The sequence below is a fragment of the Triturus cristatus genome, chromosome 9 (genome assembly GCF_964204655.1).
Source record: "Triturus cristatus chromosome 9, aTriCri1.1, whole genome shotgun sequence".
Lineage (NCBI taxonomy): Eukaryota > Metazoa > Chordata > Amphibia > Caudata > Salamandridae > Triturus > Triturus cristatus.
In genome coordinates, this window is record NC_140592.1 from 589,741,223 (window position 1) to 589,753,333 (window position 12,111).

Consider the following 12,111-nt stretch of genomic DNA (forward strand, 5'->3'; position numbering starts at 1 on the left):
ATACATGTATCAAGATATCACTTTTAAAATGGTTACTTCAAAAATAGAACTGTAGAAACCAAATAGCTCCACCTGGGGCTATTACTACATCGTGAGAGACATGAATCCTAAGTATGGTACCAACCACAAGATGCGCGGGCCGGGAACATAGTCACAGGACCCCTCAAAAAACAGTACCTTGGAAACAAAGTCAACAGACGATGCACGCGTCATGGAGGTGAGGCGGTGGGGCAGGGGCAAAGCCGGTTCCTCTGTGCCACAGGGGAGGTGAGGCGTCAACTCCGTAAGGAGGTGAGGTGTCGAATCCAGGACAGGGAAAGTTAGGCAGTGTCAAAGATGAGGTGTCGGTTCCGGTGAGGCGGTGCGATGTCGAAAGGTTTGTGAAGTCACCCTCTTCGGTTATTGGCTCCGCGATAACGTAATGCTGGCTCTGGCGGCGACAGCCTTAGCGCGAGTGCGAGTGCTGGCTTCCGGAAGGCTGATAACTGCAGGCTTCGGCAGGCATCGAAGGACGTCGAAGCTGCGGTGCAGGCGTGGCAGTGCATTGTGCACTGCATGAGCGGTGCCCCCGGCCTCGGTGCAGGTCATGGCGTCACTGGTGGCGTCACTGACAGTGTCGGAGTTGTTTTACTTGCTTTGCAGCACCAACCACATAATTCTCAGGGCCCAGGAACAGGAATTGGTGCCCCTTTGAATACAGGAGTCCACAGAGGAGTCCAGGTGCTGGTCAGTGGGTGCAGCAGAAGTCTTTGTGGCTCTGAGACTTCAGAACAGGAGGCAAGCACTCAGAGGACCTTGGAGATTCTTCTTCAAGCAGGTTCACAGCAAAGTTCCAGTCTTTGTCCTTTCTTTGACAGAAGAAGCAACTGCAGTCCAACCCAGTAAAGCAACACAGCAAAGGGGAAGTGCTCCTCCATACACCTCTCCAGCTCTTCTCCTTGATAGATGTTCCTCTTGAGTCCAGAAGTGATCTAATTCTATGGGGTTTAAGGACCAATATTTATACCCCAATTTCTCCTTGTGCAAGGGTGGTCTCTGAGCCCAGTCCAAACCAGTTCTGCCCTCTCTAACCCAGTTTCACTCGGAAGAGACAGCATTGTGCAAAGGAGACCCAGTCTATTCAGGTGCAAGTGAATCTCCTCCAAATACTCTAAATACAGACCAGGTCTGGGGTTTAAGGACCAATATTTATACCCCAATTTCTCCTTGTGCAAGGGTCTCTGAGCCCAGTCCAAACCAGTTCTGCCCTCTCTAACCCAGTTTCACTCAGAAGAGACAGCATTGTGCAAAGGAGACCCAGCCTATTCAGGTGCAAGTGAATCTCCTCCAATTACTCTGAATACAGACCAGGTCCATTCAGTCCAGCTATGAGTCACCCAGGAAAGGCAGGGCACTCCTCACCCCGCCCCCCCCCCAGAACTGTCTTGAGTGAATGCACATTCCCAGCGCTCCTGTTACTCCAAAACCAGACAGTGGAGACACAAACAGGCAGAGGCACACAGAATGGTTAAACAAGAAAATGCCTACTCTCTAAAAGTGCAAAAACAACAATTGATGGACAGAATGCAGAACAATGTCGTACATTCACCCCAGTACAGAGATCTAGGCTTAAATCCATCGTTTTGTTGCTCACCATGCCATTCCAGTTTGGACCCAGCCATATGCAAATCAGTCTTGACCCTGTGCCTCATGGGAACAGTCCAGCCTGAACTGCCAAGACAGGTCCTCCCTGGACTGGAAACAAGCATCCTAGGGCCGGTTTTGGGGTTTCACCCCTTTTCAGCCAGGATAGCTTGATTCCAGTGGCATGGGGAGCACGGGACCCACGCCTGACCATGCCAGTCCCACTCGGGGTGACAAATGCAAAAACGACAATTGATGGACAGAATACAGAACAATGTCATACATTCACCCCAGTACAGAGATCTGGGCCTAAATCCATTGTTTTTTGCTCACCATGCCATTCCAGTTTGGACCCAGCCATATGCAAATCAGTCTTGACCCTGTGCCTCATGGGAACAGTCCAGCCCGAACTGCCAAGCCAGGTCCTTCCTGGACTGGAAACAAGCATCCTAGGACCGGTTTCGGGGTTTCACCCCTCTTCAGCCAGGATAGATGAATTCCAGTGGCATGGAGAGCACGGGACCCACGTCTGAGCATACCCGTCCCACTCGGGGTGACAAATGCAAAAACAACAATTGATGGACAGAATGCAGAACAATGTCATACATTCACCCCAGTACAGAGATCTGGGCCTAAATCCATCGTTTTTTTGCTCACCATGCCATTCCAGTTTGGACCCAGCCATATGCAAATCAGTCTTGAACCTGTGCCTCATGGGAACAGTCCAGCCCGAACTGCCAAGTCAGGTCCACCCTGGACTGGAAACAAGCATCCTAGGACCGGTTTCGGGGTTCACCCCTCTTCAGCCAGGATAGCTTGATTCCAGTGGCATGGAGAGCATGGTACCCACGTCTGAGCATACCCGTCCCACTCGGGGTGACAAATGCAAAAACAACAATTGATGGACAGAATGCAGAACAATGTCATACATTCACCCCAGTACAGAGATCTGGGTCTAAATCCAACGTTTTTTTGCTCACCATGCCATTCCAGTTTGGACCCAGCCATATGTAAATCAGTCTTGACTGTGTGCCCATGGGAACAGTCCAGCCTGAATTGACAAGCCAGGACCTCCCTGAACTGGAAACAAGCATCCTAGGACCGGTGTCGGGCTTTAACCCCTCTTCAGCCAGGATAGCTTGATTCCAGTGGCATGGGAACAGTCCAGCCCGAACTGGCATTTATAAACACACAATTTAAAAACCACCATTACTAAAAGATGTGTTATTCAATTCTGAGTTCAGAGAGTCCAAACTCCATTCCTCAATCTTGTCCCAATGGAAAGTTACACTTGTAAGATCTTACAGTGCTGCTCCCATGCTAGCCTATGTGACAGACAGCCTTTCAACAGTGAAAAACGTAATATCCAGTATTTCACTATTTAGTCATGTAAAACACCTGTACATGTCCCCGTTTTAACATAGCCTGCACCTTGCCCTTGGGGGTACCTTGCGCCTACCGGAGGGGTGCCTTTCATGTAAGAAAATGGACGGTTAGGGCCTGGCAAATGGGTGCACTTGCCAGGTCAACATGGTAGTTAAAATATGAGTGCACAGACACTACAGTGGTAGGTCTGAGACACATTTGCAGGGCTACTCATGTGGGTGGCACAACCAGTAGCATTTGATTTACAGGCCCTGGCACACTCAGTGCACTGTACTAGGGACTTACCAGTAAATCAAATATGCAAATCATGGATAACCATTCATAATTACAGTTTGTACAGGGAGCACTTGCAATTTTACACTGATAAGCGATGGCAAAGTGCTGAAAGCATTTAAATTAGCAAAAACGAATTCCATCACATAGTCAGTCAAGACCACTTTATTCTGTTATTTTGAATAGATGGGGCTGCACAGCTGAGAGAGTCCAAAAGGCGGTGGTTTACGTCCCAAATCCTAATTCACAACTTATCACTGCAATATTGATACTTTTACTGAACGTGTGAGTGAGGGTTTGTGCCAACTAGTGAAACAAAGCAGGGGCAAACATAACCTACAGCACAACCTCACATTTGGAGAAAGAGAAGCACTTAAGAGGCTAAAAAATGACAGGGATATCGTTATAAGGGAAGCTGACAAGGGTGGAAACGTCGTTGTTATGAATACTAGAGATTACAAAGGGGAAATTGAACGACAACTGGGGGATACTGATTGTTATGGAAAACTAGACCATAATCCCACACAAGAGCTAATTATTGAGATCAATTTGAAGCTAAGGGAGTGGAGGGATATGGGCCTGATTAGCGAGCAGGAATTTAGATATCTTAAAGTAGACAACCCAAAATGTCCCTGCATCTATATCCTCCCAAAAGTCCATAAAAAAGGAGATTTTCCCCGAGGAAGACCTATCATTTCTGGAATTGGCTCAGCTACTGAAAAGCTCTCTGAGTTTATTGACCTTAAAATAAGTAAACATGTCCTGGACTTACCTTCATATATCCAGGACAGCAAAGATATCTTGACTAAATTCCAGAATTTTGATTGGTCTGAAGAACTTCTCTATTTAACCCTTGATGTTAGGAGTTTATACACGTACATCCAGCATGGATTTGGCCTAAAGGCTGCCAAATTTTATCTTGACAGAGAAAGGGCTAATTTCTTGGAACAAAATTGAATGATTATTGAGATTATGAAACTGGTCCGCAACAGGAACTACTTTTTGCATGATGGCACATGGTACCTTCAGAGAAGAGGCACGGCCATGGGATCCAGGTTTGCCCCTTCATATGCTTGCCTCTTTATGGCGTGGTTGAGAGGGGGCATGTCTGGAACAGATGTGCCTCCCCCTGGACAGAACATATAGTGTTCTGGGGGAGGTACATCGACGATATTATTTGTTTGTGGTCAGGTACTGAGTCACAGCTTTTGGGGTATTTTAAATACCTTAACCCCTTCGGTGCTCATGACGGAACGGTTCCGTCATGAGCCACGGTTGAGCTGTGCTCATGACGGAACCGTTCCGTCATGACCACGCCCGCGCAAGATTCCGTCAGCACAGCGGCGGAATTTGCGCAGCATGGAAGGGGTTAACACTAACCCCTATAATGTTAAACTGACAATGAAGTACAACAAGGATAGCATCAATTTTTTGGACCTCCTTTTTTACATAAAGGATGGGCAAATTCATAGCACCCTGTATCGCAAAGAAACTGCATGTAATGCAGTATTACACCCGGAAAGTGCACATGCCAGCTCAACCATCAGAAATTTCCCAAATGGAGAAATGGTGCACGTCAGGCGCAACTGTAGCGAAGAAAACAACTTGGACAACAGTATCCGATTTGTCAAAAAAAGATTCTTGGCAAGAGGATATAATAAAAAAAATTGTTAACACAGCTGAAACAAGAGCACAAGCTCTTACAAGGGAGACCACATTGAGCAAAGGGAGAAAAGTTGGGGCTAGCGAGGATGATAACAGTATCAAATTTGTTACTCAATATACTGTGCACAGCAGTGCTATTTTCACATTATTGAAGAAAAATTGGAACCTATGGAGTGAAATACCTAGTCTTCGTAAGATGATCCGAAATAATCCCTCTGTTACATACAGAAGAGGAAGAACTCTGAGAAATTATCTCTGTCCTAGCTACGTTGTGACCGATGTAGAAAAGAAAGCAACCTGGCTACCAACAAAACCGAATGGTTTCATCACATGTAGCACCTGTAACGTTTGTGATTTGGGGGTGAATAAAATCAAAAGTTTTGCCTACAATGGCTCGAAGAGCTATAACATCTTCAAGTTCATCAATTGTAACACCACCTTTGTGGTATATGTTATCGGTGCTCATGTGGACTTATCTATGTAGGCAGTACCAAACGGAGCTTGAAAATAAGAATTCAGGAACTCAGGAGGGCCATACTTAAAAGGGACAATAGATATCCCCTTACAGAACATTTTATAAAAAAACATGATGGCCAGGCAAACTTTTGGTTTAATGCTATTGAGCATGTAGAAATGAAGGTAAGAGGTGGTGATCGAGAGTTGCAGCTAAGGCAATGTGAAGCTAAATGGATCTGTAAACTATGTAGCATTGCCAAAGGTTTTAATTCCGACCATGAGATGCACTATTTCCTTGAAAATGATTGATATACATGCTTGGAGTTATTGCCATGCCTCTCCTGGCTTCAGGGATATTATGTCATTATACATTGGTATGGTGTACTAACATCATGTGCATTTTCTACATGGCTCTATACTCTGCAATTTTGTCAGTCTGCTGATGCACTCACACCAGTTTATAATTGCGCCTTTTATTTTCCCTAAGATCACGTCCCCATTGGTTTATCTTGAACCCATGTACCAGAGTGTGTTAATTGCGTTAAACCCTTTCTGACTCTAGACCATCTGAAGTTTCTCAAAATGAGACTCATATGAGGTGACTCTCTTGGAATCCATATTTTTTGTGGCCGCATACTCCAACTCTATGAAGTATCTCTGAATGAAAGTCATATGAGGAGATTTTTTACGTAACTGCTACTCTTTGTAACCTTAGGTTCTATTAGAACATTGGAATGTTGGAAGCTCCATTGAAAACAATGGAGTGCTCCGGGCTTATAATGGCTGGTATAAGCCCGGAGCTCCAACATTCCAATGCTTCTTTGTTCACAGCTCTGGCTGTAAACAAAGGCTTCAGGGAGCCTAAGGGGATTTGAATCCCCTCGCGCTCCCTGAAGGCTTCGTTTTATTTGTTAGAACATTCTGCCCTCTAGTGGCAGAATGTTCTAATAGCCTTATAACTCTTCGTAGCAGGGCTATATCGGCTTTTAAAGTCCCTGTCCTTTGTTAAAGTCCCTCGCCTTTGGCTCAGGCCTTTAACGCTGCAGCGGGCCTTTAATAGCCGATATAGCCCGCTACGGCGGGCTATAAGGCTATAATATACACCTCTCATTGTCGATGATATTAGGACTTCAACTTTATACGTTTTATGGTACCCCTTAAGGGAGCCTGGGTCCTATGCTCATTTTGCTACTTTTATCTGCCATTGATGGCGTTCGTTATCATAATTTGGAATTGCCCCATTTTCTATATATTGGCCTTAATGCCCCACAACAAGACTATCGACCGAAACAACATTAATACTAATAATCACACATAGTACTGCTTAAGATCCACCCATAGCCTACGGTTCTTCCAACATCTGACCGTCTTAAGATGGCGTCCGTTTTTATCTCGATAAATGTATATTTTAGATCTGGATGGAGTTTACCTTCCATGCGCTTTGCTAGCCGATCATGATCTGTATGCACGATGCGCATCATTTAATTTTACGATACTCTCTTATATGCATCGCAGGCGTTTCGAATTTTGGACTGATAAAATATATATATATGAGTGACTGGCCATAATGTGGTGAATCTTAGAATGATGGCAATTATATATTTTCTCACTATTTTCTTGATCCATATTATTTTTGTGTTGTCTATTCATTTCTGGTTTACGCGAGTATGCTTTTCATAAACTCGAAGGTTGCGGACCACTTACTAATGGCGGCCGTTCTGCGATGGTTTAGTATAGTACACGAATGACTGTTCTAAACACGGTCTGATGCTGATTGGCTGTCCGTACTAGTTGAGGGTAGAGCTTCGTATATTTATTCTAATGGCGGTTTCTTTTGCTGTACCAACGAGAAGAAAAGGAAAGGAAAGGAACTTTTGGAAGCCTGGGTTCGGTAAGGAGAATAGTACTGGGGATAAATGTGGTCTTCTCTTTTTTCTATTTCACCTTACGTAAATTATATTTGGCGGGTATGGAGCTTGGCATGCTGTCCAGCCCTTCAACTTTCTAAACATTGAAGCGAGTAGCACGCAACTGTTTGTAATAGTATCCCTTTTTTTAAAAGGCATCTTTTCCTAATTATCCTTCCTCCGGTATTATGTCAGCTGACTATTTGATTTGGTTGCCCTTTGGGCAACATTCCATGTTGCTAATCGCCCTTTTCTTTACAAACACTGTGGCTTGGTTCTCGTAATGAAAATGTGAGTGTTTGTAATTACAATATCTCCACGCTTAATGTGTTCTCTAGTGGGGTTATTCATTTCTCTCCACTTTTCTTTAAATATTATAGTTGCAGCACAATGTAAAGAAGCCGTCAGTGCGCTCTTGTTTGACATTTTATCGATAACCTTGGTGCAGTGAATGATGGGATTTATAGTCTTTTACAGATGGCATATTGTAGAACGTATTTTTTATTGAAAATCACCTTCAATTTTACTACCGCACGATCTTGCGTAGTGAAGGTGTGACCATTTTTTATCTTGACAATCCTGCACCCATTATGATTCTCTTTTGGGGCTCTTATATCATTCTTCGTTCTCTTAATAATAACATAGTGATAATGCTCACGTGAACAAGGTGTGAACCTCTTTAACATTTTTTTTGTTGATAATTTAAAAATATACCACCGACTTTGGCATTGTCCCCCTTCTCAACATGTACCTAGTTCTCCGCACAGTGCGCCTTTACTCTTTACTTGAAAAACAAACGTTGTGTGATGTTTTGATTATTGGAAATATACCCATTTGAAGATATGTGAGATATGACCAATCTTGTTACCTATTAAGGTATAACATTAGATATTACATTTCTCAACAGGATTTAAGGGTTTAGGTGCAATACACTTCACTCTATGAATGTTTGGAAACCATACAGTGACTCAAATTGAAAATAAAAGGTATGTTTCCATTCACTTTCAAGTCAGTTCCTATTCGCTACGGTACGATTATTGACTATAGGTACATGGTATTAATCATTTGGGACTATCTATAAATCATGGGGCGGTTTTATTTGATACACCGAATCAGGATACGCTTTTTGAAAGGAAAAGATATACTTTAATGTTTATCGATTCACCTTCTGGCTGTTGATATCAGTTCGAAGCATGCTATACAATTTTGTATCACATCATTTGGGATTGTTGAAATTTGGGTATGTTGGGTGTGTTTGCAAATAGGATATAACGGAAAGTGCATTTTATGTAATATGATGTATTAATTGATCTTCAGTTTGCTCTGTCTGTACATATAACTGTTGATATTCAAATCAGGTGTTGATTTGTGATCTTTACATGTACTAGTCAAATGTTGCTTTTTTGTTTTCTTCTCTGTTTTGGTCTGTTGGATACATTTTTTGATATATTTGTTTGTCGTGTAAGTCCTGTGTCTCATGATTTGAATGTAATATATATGTTGTCTAGTCATGTTGCAGCCCTGATGAAGTTCCCTATGGGAGAATGAAACGCGTTGGCTGGACAATTTTATACCAGATGAACTCTTTAAAGTCAAAATAAAAAAGTTATTTTTCTACAACTACTTGCCTTTTGGACTCTCTCAGCTGTGCACCCCATCTCTTCAAAATTTCTTTTGATCTGGTACACAGTGACGCCTCTCAACGGCTGGCGTTGGGGTTGATTGCACAGCCAATTCGAATATTGGCACTGGTGTGAGGTGCGGCAAGAAAGGTCTGCAGTTGTTGCAATTGGACTATATTTCACTTTATTCGGTTACTAAAACCATAAACGTACCATGCATTAAATCACAATACAATACGTAAAACACATACAGTACACAATAAAAACACATGCAATATCCAGTAAAATATCATAACCGAATCATCAATAATAGGGCGATTTGAGAAAATAAGGGAGGGAATAAGACAAAGTTCATGAGGTGTCATAAAAATCTTGGCTGTGGTTAAAACCATTAAAACAATACATCATTGCAATAAAAATAATTTAGTACTAGAAAGGCAAGTATTAAAAGAGTAATAACATGGACTGTACAAATTCTCTGATGCTAACATAGGGTGCCGAATTTTCCTAAGTCTCACAGCTGCGACAAGAAAGCTAGCAATGTTAAAAATCTCCCATGGATCATTAGCATTTGTAAATACAGTAAAGCGGGTTTAACCTGAATAAAACCTTTCCCTTTTAAAATTGGGACTAAGAACCTCCCGCGGAAAGCGCTATAGTGGTCACCAAACATAATAAAATGCATTGTATCCTGTATTGTAAAATGTTCACAGGTACAAGGACCTGAATCACACGTCCTACTCCAGCCTTGCATATTACCCAGAAAAAAGTGAATTAGGTTAAAGTGAAATCTGGTTAAAAGCAGGTGGTGGAACGGCTTTTTGACAATCCTTAGGTAAGGTTTAATCTCAGGGGTGGTTTTTAGCAAATAATGGACTTTAACTGTTGGTTTCTTTAATTCGATCTCCTCCCGCTCTACCTTCATCCGTTAGCTCGGTCCAGGGTGACACAATCCCTAATGATCTTATGGTTCAGCGTTAATTGGGGGTTAAGCCAGGTTTTAAGCCAGCAAAGCACCGGAGCTAGCCTCAACCTGTCTGCCACATATCCAACACCTAATTCCTGGTGAATTGAAAAACTAGGAGTGGCTTGAGGTACAGACAGGAGGGTACGAAGAAATTTATTTTCAACTGTCTGTATCCCCTCCATTGACATATCCCCAAATGGCCGAGCCATATAATGCAATGGCTATACATTTAGACCTATAAATATTGAGCCTTGCATCCATTGGTTTAGCCCACAGTCGCTGTGCAAATCCCTTCACAGCGGCCGTTGACCTGGCCATCGCATTTACTTTTACTTTCTGTTGAGGTACCCAGGAACCCCTCTCATCAAAAAGTACTCCTAGATAAGTAAAGGAGGTCACCCTGGTCAGTTCTGCACTTTCACAGAAAAATGTTTTAGGTTTTTTAGGTTTCCGGCCCATGGTCATTACGTGGGATTTGGCTATGTTTACCACTAAATCCAAAGATTTCATGTAGGCCCCAAAGGAGTCTAAAAGCCTTTGGAGCCCTACAGCTGTGCGGGCAAATAGGACGGCATTGTCTGCGTAGAGGAGCACAGGAATGAGCCTGTCCCCTACCCTGGGTATGTCCAAGCTAGCCAATTCTAAAAACTTGCCCAAATTATTGATATACAAGGTAAAAAGTAGTGGTGCTAAAATACAGCCTTGGCGAACGCCTCTACCCGATATAAAGTGTCTTGTGCATTTTCCTTCTTGGTTGACCCTCACCCTTGCGGTGAGATCCCTGTGTAGGTCAGCCAGGAAGTAGACTAAGCTTAGGTCGATACCCATATCTAACAGGATATGCCAAAGCTTCGATCTATTTACCAGGTCGAGAGCTGACGAGAGATCCATAAAAGCTGTAGCGTCCCTGCTTTAGCTATAGTGTATTTGCCTGCTAGTAAATATAAATGAAGACACTGATCCATGGTACCCCTACCACTTCTAAAACCATATTGTAGATTAGATAAAACCTTGTTTTCTTCTAGCCAGTCCATTAATTTAGTTAAAATCACTCTTCCTAAGACTTTCACAGCGGAGTCTTTTAGTGAAATCGGCCTATAACAACGAGGGTCCCCTCTTTGACCCTTTTTAACCCCTTCGCTGCTGCGGACATTCCGCTGCAGCGCTGGGGGGGGCAGGGGGGCAGCGCGGTGGGCCTGTGCTCATGACGGAGCCGCTCCGTCATGAGCCACAGTTGAGCTGTGCTCATGACGGAACGGTTCCGTCATGACTCCGCCCATTTGCGTTGTCGCCCCGCACAGGCGGGGAAACAGCGCCGCGCAGGCGGAGCGGCCGCCAACAGGATTGTCATGACGGAACCGTTCCGTCATGAGCACACGGCAACCGTGGCTCATGACGGAACGGTTCCGTCATGAGCGGGGAAGGGGTTAAAAATTGGAATAATAGTAGAGGATGCCCACGATGACAGGAAACACTGACAGCTGGACACATTAAAAGCATTTGTCAGAATTTTAGCCCAGAAGGATGCATTTTGTTTATATAAATCCGCCGGCACACCATCAGATCCTTATTGCTAGTTATTTGCATGATTGCCAATTCCACTTCACCTTCATTGAAAACTATTGTATGGGAGGCCCTCCTACGTTCACAACTAATTGGCACTTCCTGGCTACCAGTGGCCTAATATATGGCTTCAAAGTGAGAGAGCCATTGGTCTTCCGTGATGTTACATTTGATGGGGGCGTTCCCTATCCCGGTAAAAAAATGGTTGGTTGACAATTGCCCAGAAGCTAGAGCTGTCATTTATAACCCCTACTGATAGCAGAACACACCAAGCTCTTCTTTGATTTCCTTTTTACGTGTGGATAGGGCAAGCTTGTACTCTTTACATAACCTAGCTATATAGACATGATCTCGTGGGGCCCCTTTCAGTTCCACTATCAATTTTTGGTGTGCTTCAGAGCAGTTGCTATCAAACCATTTCTGTCCTATAGTGTGCCTAGATCTTGTTGGTAAGGTGAGGTCTGACGCTACCTGCACACAAATGCCTTCGAAGGCCAAAATAGCCCCCGGCCCCTGTTTGGCATTATCGAGACAGGTAGCAAACATAACCCAAACCTTCTCACAGAGGTCCTGGAAAAAGAGATCCGGGAGTACTTTGGCCCATTTTAAACCCCGTCCTTGATTAGTTGTTTACAGACAGGTTTCACCC

The 12,111-nt window shown here is 43.6% G+C and overlaps 1 pseudogene across 1 annotated transcript in view; it reads left to right on the forward strand.

Annotated features, from left to right (window-relative positions):
- The first annotated feature begins 7,173 nt into the window (after window positions 1–7,173).
- Window positions 7,174–12,111, forward strand: part of LOC146798369 (syncollin pseudogene) — a 32,474-nt pseudogene continuing 27,536 nt past the window's right edge. Inside the window, exons 1-2 of the transcript XR_014969146.1 lie at window positions 7,174–7,294; window positions 8,218–8,296. The product of XR_014969146.1 is annotated as a syncollin pseudogene, transcript variant X1 (transcript). The remainder of the gene's footprint in view (window positions 7,295–8,217; window positions 8,297–12,111) is intronic.